Source organism: Mesitornis unicolor, unplaced genomic scaffold, assembly GCF_000695765.1.
Source record: "Mesitornis unicolor isolate BGI_N332 unplaced genomic scaffold, ASM69576v1 scaffold20679, whole genome shotgun sequence".
NCBI classification, from domain to species: domain Eukaryota; kingdom Metazoa; phylum Chordata; class Aves; order Mesitornithiformes; family Mesitornithidae; genus Mesitornis; species Mesitornis unicolor.
The window spans coordinates 1-9,564 of record NW_010208249.1 but is presented as its reverse complement, the minus strand read 5'-3'; the positions used below and the strand labels follow the sequence as shown (position 1 = coordinate 9,564).

The window sequence follows — 9,564 nt, the reverse complement described above, 5'->3', positions numbered from 1 at the left end:
AGCAGGAAGACAGCCAGGTATGGAAGAACCTTCCAATTTAGCAAGCCAGGTCTGCCTCCAGACAGCTGTGTCCTTTTGTCTGAGCAGAGACCACAAATACACTTCTCAACTAACAAGATGACTCTCTCTGAAACCTAAATCTCTGCTCCCCTTATACTTTGAATACTTGGCAGCAGTGGTTTTACCATATGCCTGACAGCACTGCTGCATCTATGGGTAGAGCATGGAAGGTCATCTTCAGGGTCTCTTTGGCTGAATACTTACTCTGGTCACACTCATGACCTGATACCAGTGTCTCTCTGACTGCAGGATTTTGCAACTCCAATATTGCTCTCAGTGAGAGCATCAGATTACAGAATCACAGAACATTAGGGATTGGAAGGGACCTCAAAAGATCATCTAGTCCAATCCCCCTGCCGGAGCAGGAACACCTAGATGAGGTTACACAGGAAGGCGTCCAGATTCTTCACCTTTAACTCCAAGCTCCTACATAGATCCCAGGAATGAACTACTTTATCCAAAGACTCCATTTCCTAAGGAATAGGATTAAAAAAATTGCAATAATTACTTGCCATTAACAGCCACCTTGTTGATAACTTTAAGAAAAAATTAGGAGGCTTGTCAGAAAACTCTGCTTTCCTGTTTCATATGCAGATGTGTGGAACACTTGCAATTAGCAGAACTCTAGGAAAGATTTTATTGGGGTCATTGGTTTATGTGGCAGATAAAGCAAAGCCTTTGGAAATGTACTTTCCAGTAGGGCACTTAAAGGAATGGAACTGTTTTAACACCACATTTACAGTGATCTTATGATTACGGTTGGAACAGAGACATTTGCTTTACCACAGTTCTGACAATTTAAGTCTAATTTGCTTATTAATTATTTCACTGCAGATAAAAGGTACCCATAAATTTAATATATTCAAAGGCACCACGTAGAGGGGTAAGGGAAACTCCTGTGCACAGCAGAGCATGATGAACATGACACAAGTGATCAGCTCACAGGCAGTGATCAGCACCTTCTCTATTCCATGACCTGGCATATGTGCCACAGTGAATGATGCAGAAGGGGAATGCAGTCAGCTGAACCCTCTCCTTGCTTTTACCTCCCCTATCACAGGATATGACCTCGGTATCATAACGGGCCAAATAGTCACATAATTTCAAAGCAGTTTAAACCAAGACATCTGCTGTAAGTCTGATTCTTCCCTTAAAGCTCAACTAATTGGGCATGCAATAAAACCTATTTATTCCTGAATAAAACAAAAACATAAAGAAGAAACGTTATACTCATTAGGTTCAAGGCTTTCTTCCATACTCAACTGCTATTTTGTCTAGCAATCACAGCTGTTCCTTACATGTTCTGTAAATAGTCTGGAGGCCTTTGTTGCTATTTTTGCTTCATACTTGTCCCATTGCAACTGTCTTCTGCAGGGCTACTATCAACAAAGTATTGCAAATACTTCAAGCAAAGATAGTGCCCTCCCTTTAAAAATTAGCATCTTTGCTGCAACTCCCAACACTCCGGACCTACCTCTAAGAGCAGAGCAGATAACCATCTGGAAATTCCACCTGTCTCTAAAAATACTGACTTTCTTCTGGTGGGGCCTGTCATAAAACCCCACCTTCTTGTTTCTTTCACATACTACCTCAATTCGGAGAAGCGACAGCACAGTTTGACTGTGTACCTCCACAGGGACTGGAAACTCATCCAGAAGAATAAAGTTTTAAAGGAAAGTCCTCAAAACAAAACACGTTCTAGAACATCCAGTTTGAACACGAGCAACAGATCCATTGAAACATCAAAGTGGGTGGGAAGAGTGAGGAAGGAGTGGCATCAAGACAGATAAATTGCAGAAAGAGACAGCTGTGGAACCTGTCTTGGCAAACCTTCTGATCTCCATATCCATCTGTTCCACATTAATCTGTCTCCACTGGGTTTTAGTCCAATCATCAATGCTGCTCTGAAACAGAAAGTACAGATAAAAGTGTCAACAGCATTTGGTAAAGACAAGCTTCTGCTATATAACATAGATGGAAGCAGGGGAAAAGTCGATCACACAGCAATAGCTCCTGGATCTTACTTTTTTCAACCCTACACCACCACTACCTAGAATGCATACAAAATAACCCATCTTCTCAAAATTCAACCCCAAAGCCAAGCATTTAAGCGATTTCATACTTCAGTTTCTGATAGCTACATACATACATACATACCTTTCTTGCGCTCTTAAACACACACCTACATCCACTGATAATACACAAATGGACCTGGGAGATGTGGCAGAAACTGCCCTGCACACCCTCCTGGCAATACCAATATTAGGCAAACAATTGTGGAAAGAAAATCTAGTACGTGTATTTTTAACCTTACTTATTAAAAAAACTTCTTGAGGTAAACATTACTTTACAAGGTTAATTTCCCAAACAGGCCTGTACACACTGACTTTTCTGGACTCTTGCTTGCAGCCTTCTACAGCTTTCTAATGTACAGCTCTTGGTTCTGAAGTGGAATTTTCTGGACTTCTGAATTTTTACTCCATGATTCTAATTATTCAATCAAGTTATTGGCATTAAAAAAGCTCAAAATGTAACTACAAAGGTTGTTTTGTTTTGGGATTATCTTGAAATTGGTTAACTTGAGAATAGAAATATTTTTACTCCTAAAACATAGTAACTGTAATTTCAAAAACAAGAGGAATATTAAAAATCTTCAATGTTTTAAACTTATTTTTTAAAAAATCAAAACTATAAACACTTTTAAGATCAAACTAAAAGTATTCATTCAGATTAAATTCTAACTTTATAATTATTTTTTAAAAATATGACCCTTACATTTATATAAACACTAACATCCCAAACTTTCTTGAGCAACCACACTTCTTTTTGACATTGTTTCATTTGCTTGTAGTCTGGAATAGCTACTTCAAATAGTTTTGCAGATTCCTGCATTGGTAACATTTCATCAAGCTCTTGATTTGCCTTGAAGATGAAAAAAAAACTCAAAGTATGGTTATGAGGTAGATTGAGCGTGGCAGTCTAAACCTGGCAGTGAAATCTATAGATTCTGTATATATGATTCAATATAAGAAAAGCTGAGAGCAATTACTGCAAAAAGATTAAAAAGCTGCATTTGCATTGCCTCTGAAAGCACCCAAAAGGCACATGAAGTACTCTACATTTAAACCATAAAAAGTAAAGTGGAATAGAAAGCAGTTAATTTATGCTTTTTTAATAAATCTCTTAACATCTTAAACCACTTCTCCTTATTTAAAGTTGTATAAATACTAGCAAAGTCCCTCCACAATGTTTTAAAAAGATCCACTAAATCTACTTTAGACTACTCTATTCAGGTGCATGTTATGCTGAACTTTTAAAAGAACATGAATAAAGAATATGAACAAATATTCTGAAATTTATCTTATCAGCGAGCATATACAACACTGGAAGAGAAACAAAAGAAACTTAGATTTGGTGGTGTTAGAGTTATACCAGCATCTTAGGGAAAAAAGAAACCAACTCAAGGAAACCCCCCCAACACACAAGTCCCTGTAAAAAACCCAAACACCCCCCCTTTCAAAAAAAAACCCAACAACGCACAAATCACAAACATTTTAACAAGTACATTGAAATATCATTAGGTTTACTGCCGAGAGGTAACAAGCAAATAGGATTTTCCAAGATTCCCCGTTACCTTATCACTACGAGAATATGTTTTTTTTCTGCATCAAACTGAAAGGGAGCTTCCATTTTAAATGTGTCTCTGAATTCCGTCTGCTTCCCCAATGAAACACAGGTAGTGACATCTGTCACTGACTGTGTTCTCATAAAAAACCCCAAAACCAAAAATCAGAGATAAAAATTGATCACAGAATTAAACATACACCAAGTAAAGTGCATTTTCTTCTGATAACTGCAACCTCAGATGCCTGAAGAGAAGTTTGTGCTTTACTGTCACAGTTCTTTTCTTAACAGCATTCCATTTTTCAGGCAATTCCTATTTAACAGAGTAATATTATATCAGAGGAAAAAAATATCACACACAGCAGAAGTAGAATTTTTGTATTAACAGTGAGAATACTCCAACATCTTGCCACGAATAAGAAATAATAGTGGGGAATTTATTTAACCATAAGCTATACTCTATATCATAGCTTTTACTAGAATTTTTGTCAACTGTAAAATAATTATTTCTATGGATCACTGGTAATTATAGACTACCTGAATTTAATGAACTCCATTATTTTATGTATAATCATATAAAACTTGATTCAAAAATATGCTGAGAATCTTCCAGTAAAAGAGAGAGCTCCACTCCTGCTGCCTTAATACAGTCTCATATATATATATATATATGTATAGTATATATGTATATATATATATGTATATATATGTATATCTGACCTAGCTTTCTCATTCTACAAATCTCTACAAAAAGCTATAGAAAAACCACTCAGTAAAGCATGCAGAAAAAGCTATTCCATCAGGATTTAAAAAACACAACAAAACAACCTTGACTTTTGTGTGTGTGTGTGCACGTGTGAAAAACACAAGAAAGAGAAGCCTGAAATCAAGCCACTTCACACTAACTAAACTAGCTTAAGGTATAAATCAAAAATCATACATTTATTTTCCTAGTAATCTGCTAGATCTGGTTTGGAACAGACAGGCACAGAAATAGAAATTCCACTGTGGACTGGAGAACTCATTGAAACTGGTGAGAAGTTTTAATTTTTAATAATTATCTGATTACAAACATTAGTTGGGCTTAAACCCAATTCTACTCAACACCATTTACAAAACAATAAAGGTCTCTCATATGCAGGTGCTGACCTTAAAAGCCACAGCTTAATAAACTCTTCCTTTAGTGTCAGCGGGGACCACTGCAGCTGTGATGCTTTCCCACCTGTTCTTATCACTAAGTTTTGTTTAATTCAGTTAATTCCCCCAATATCACTTTTCACCCAAAATGCATATAGCTGGAATGGGTGTGGGGCAGAATATATAAAGAAACAAGTAGCTGAATATGTCTAAAAGACAAGTATCACCTGACAGACATCAAACCCCAGCTTTTGTATTCATGTTTGAACAGAGTCCGAAACTACTGCTACCTGTGTTAAGAAAGCGAAGTAGCATAGGAGATACACTCACTAGAGTTCATATATGGCTCGGCTTCTAGAAGGAGGCTTATGAATGTGAACATGATTTGGTTAATAGAAAGAAAAGAAAAAAGGCAAAAAGTAACTACAGACCTAATCAGAACAAAATGTAACAGATCTCTTTTTGAACTGATTTTTTCCCTCAGTCACATAAAACAAGTCTTTTAAAGAACATAAGAAAAGCTACCTGGTTTTATGGCTAGCAGTTGAGAAGGAGAGGAAGGTGAATGGAGTTATTTTCCATCACTGAGATTAAATACCACTATTGTTGGGACCATATACACATATATATAAACAGGAAATATTACTTTTGCTACAGTACCTCTAACTGGGCATAAACATTGCCTGGCATCTTCTGTCCACAGCTTTCTAACAGTGCAATGACCTCTTTTACAGGTTCAAGGAGTTCATCAGCAGCTGTCTGCCTCTCTTTCACAGTCAAGAGATGGCCCATGATTTCTACCAGCACACAATAATTTCCTTCAGTCACCTCTTTTTGAAGTCCAGCATCTGTCACTTTTACAAATTCTTCTAAATCAGTCACACTACCAAAGAGAGAAAGGTAAGATTGCAAACAGAGCAAACTTTCCTTGCTGTAATGAAAAAAAAACCCACGCAGTAAGCCCTACTGGTACTAGTGACACTTATGCTATTTTACAAAATAAACATAGTTATTTATAAAATAAAGTAATAAAGCTTTATTACATAATTTTGAGACTTTTTGGGCCTGACTTCCAGAGATGGCAAGTGCTACCATTGTGAATTAACCCAATAGGACATGCAAGTACAATATCTGGGGGGGAAAGAAAAAAAAAAGCACACACTAAAAAAAGATCAAGGAAATAAAAACAAAAGCTGAAAATCCTATTCACTGAAGCATTACATGTAAAAAGACCCCAAGCTTACAGTTATTCCTTTAGTGCATGTAAACATGCACACATGCATTCCATATTACCTAATGATGTCAAATCTCAAGATGTACTCCTCAAACATCCAGCTCCATTTTTTTAAGAATGTTTAACAAGCTCACTTTGAAAGGCTTTGTATCCACATTAAACCAGTTTTCAAAAATTTTTGAGTCTTCCAACTTGCTTATATGAACATAAAGAGTTTCATAGATGTCAATCTAGAGCAGAAGTGAGACAAATTAATGCATATACTTCTCAAATTTCCCCCTCTACTAAACAGCCAATTAAGACTAGCTGCTTTCTTGCCTGCTCTTTAAACAGGTTAATAATATAGGACGACTCTGTCAGTAAGAGACATCTTTGTGGATGCTAAACCATGACCATGGAGAAGGGACTGCTTCATGAACTCAGATCGATCCTCCAGCCAGAGAGACTTGTAACTGCCAAGAGATCTTCTGTACTCCAAGGCTTTGCTAGTGATGTATGCCACTCTCTCCATAATCTCCTGCCTGATTTCAGACAGATCAAACATATTGTCCATGTCATTCTAGGCATCAAAGGAAAAGTTTTGTTATTTCAGTAAGCAAGACAGTAAAACCAACTGGTTAAATTTATATGCAGTTAAAAGACTGGAATTTCACCCCTTCTCCCCAGAGGTCTATTAACAAGAAACATTACAATTCACTCAGCTGTTCCTATTTTGTGTTTGTTTTGTTATATGAGTGCATAAAATTGAACACATATCCTTCGCAGGTTATAAAGTTGAACTTTTCATGGACTATATATAATTCTGACAACCAGTTTAGTGGACGCTCCCTTACTTGTCTAAAAGATTAAGTTTCCACTATGTGCAGATTTACAGACAACAACATGACACTCAAGGCGGAAGCACACAGCACAGGAACTGAGAGACAAATATTCAGCTAATCTAAATTATCTTTGTGTGAAATAGATTACTTCATTCTGCTGTTCAGAGCTGCAGAAGTGGGTGAAAGCATGAGTAAGCCTTTGGAAATGAATGGGACTATGCCTCTGTAAACTGCGTAACTGAGAGAACAGATGAGGCTCAGGATTTGAAGATGCACGCTATTAAATGAGTTTGCAACTAAAAAGAAACTTTTTACAGTTTATAATTAATTGTATTTGTTATTTCAAAATACAAGAGGAGAAGCTGTACCTGGTAGTGCTCTGATCCTAGGTGTGCCGCTACCTTTTTCACCTGGGCAGACATTCGGAAAACATAATCCAGGAGTTCATCTACAATGTCATAAAAACTGCCACCAGTCTCTTTATCGAGAAAAGGTTTAAATTGAATCTCTGTGCCATTAAGGATCATTTGTGCTTGAAAAAGTGGAGCTGGCTTCAAACTTTCTTCTGTGTGCTCCACAAAGAAATCTAAAGAATGTATTATGGTCTTATATAAAACATCAACCGCAATGTCATCAATGTACTTTATATAAGTCTTCCAAGAGGCTGAGGAAGATTCTGCTTTCAAGAGCTTTAAATTTCCCTAGATACGCAAACAAGGAAGCAATAATGGAAAGTAATTTAATATACATTTGCATTAATGTATACCTTCATTCAATACACCTCCTTGTTTCAGTATTATTTTATATTTTATTTTTAAATATATTTTTATATATATAATTTATATTATATATAGCTCAAAACAACACACTAATACTTCTTGTATCAAGTGATCTCCTGGAGCATATTTTGGTCAGTATAGGAGACTCCTGAACCTCCTTGGAATCACACTTACACTAGCAAAACTTAGTGCAAGAGTGAACGTACCCCTGCATTGGAAAGGCTACAGGTTGGCAGAAAACTATTACATGATACAGTAACTTTGATGGAATATCAAATATCAATACTTTGCAAGAATACTCCTGCATGTCTGGTCTGCATTGCAGCATCAGCCCTTGTTATAGTTAACTAAGTGTTAAAAAGAAACATTTATTTTGATCTTTTAAAATAAATATCAATAGTATAAATAAAGGCAATACTACAAATAAAATCGAGTCTGAACATGAACTAAAAAAATAAAAAGTACTCTTCACGTAATATTAACCTTAGTGTTACTAATGGACACAAAAATATGTTGCAGTAGACACAGCAGCTGGTCCCTCAAAAAAGTAGCAAAAATTGGGCAAAAAAGACAAACTTCCCCCCTGCTTTTGCATTCTCATCTTATTCACGTTAAGTCCTTTAACTCAGTCACTGTATGACATATCACTTGTAGTCATGTAATGTAGCAGTTCATATTTAAAGATATTATAACTTGATTTAGCATTCATAAGTAAACTGGTGAATTAATTATCTGTTGTATATTTTAATTACACATATAAGGAAGCAATATTCACATTTCAAACCAAAATTATTCCTCAATATATCTAGTGCAAGAAAGTGTTTCAGGACAGTTTCTGCAGCTGCAGAAATTACTTTACTTGTGTGGATCACTAGAGCAACAGGGTAGCTCAGGGTAACAAAAACAATATAGCAGTACTATCATGTCTGCAGCTTGCCAGTTGTTCCCAATCTACCAACTTTTTAAGTACTTAAGTGCTTTTCAAATGTTGCCAAATCTGTTCTCTTTTCTCTCTACTTTTCTTCAAACTCCAAACAGTCTTGAAGAACCTTTACATAATTTGTGCAATTACGCAAATAATTATACAAAAACATAGAGATGACCAAGTATTAATACAGTCAAATATTTAATACCTATATCACCACATCAAAAAACAGCTCACTTGGCCATTACCTCAAGAAGATGATAGATCTGGTAGCTATCTTCTTGCAGCATTTTGTATATTTTAGCAAGTCTCCTTTGTCATCCAACAGAGCTTCTTTTTTACTTTTCCTGAAAAAGAGGACATGTGCCATCCAAGCACTGGTAATTCACTGGATTAATCTAACATTTCCCTTGGATTGCTGAACTCTCTGCTCCAAATCACACACTGACATTTGCGCTCATTTGATGCAGTCCCCACTGGTTGTCGCTTGCCACGTGCATATTTTCTTCCACTTCTTTCAGCTGGTCATCAGTAGATCTCATCTCTTTTTCAATCAAAGGATATTCTACCTCTAGAGTGGCCCGCATTAGTTTGTTGTACAGCTGAACGACAAGTTCAAGGTTTCCGATGCACTGTTCAAAGGAAAGACAACATGCACAGGATGAAATCTCTTTCCCATCCCACATGTGGTATTACACACTTTGCTGGTCAGAATAGCTATTTAAGGGAGGTCCTTTCACACCTACACACTATGAAAGGGAGAACATGTGGACTTTGAATGTTTCCAGACAGAGCAGGCTGCTGGGTAGAATGTAAGCTATGGGAAGGCAACTGGATACCCTACTTGTTACCTAACTTTCAGCTGTGGCCAGCATTGCAAGCATAAGCTGTGGGTGGGATTTTGTCAAAGTATAGAGTCATGTGTGCATGTGTGCACACACACACGCAGGCAAGCTGCATGGATGGTGGGGGAAGTGGGGGGGG

General features: G+C 36.8%; 1 pseudogene; it reads right to left on the bottom strand.

Moving 5' to 3' along the window:
* LOC104546927 overlaps positions 1–9,212 on the bottom strand; it is a 54,456-nt pseudogene extending 45,244 nt beyond the window's left edge.
* Between the last annotated feature and the right edge of the window lie 352 nt (positions 9,213–9,564).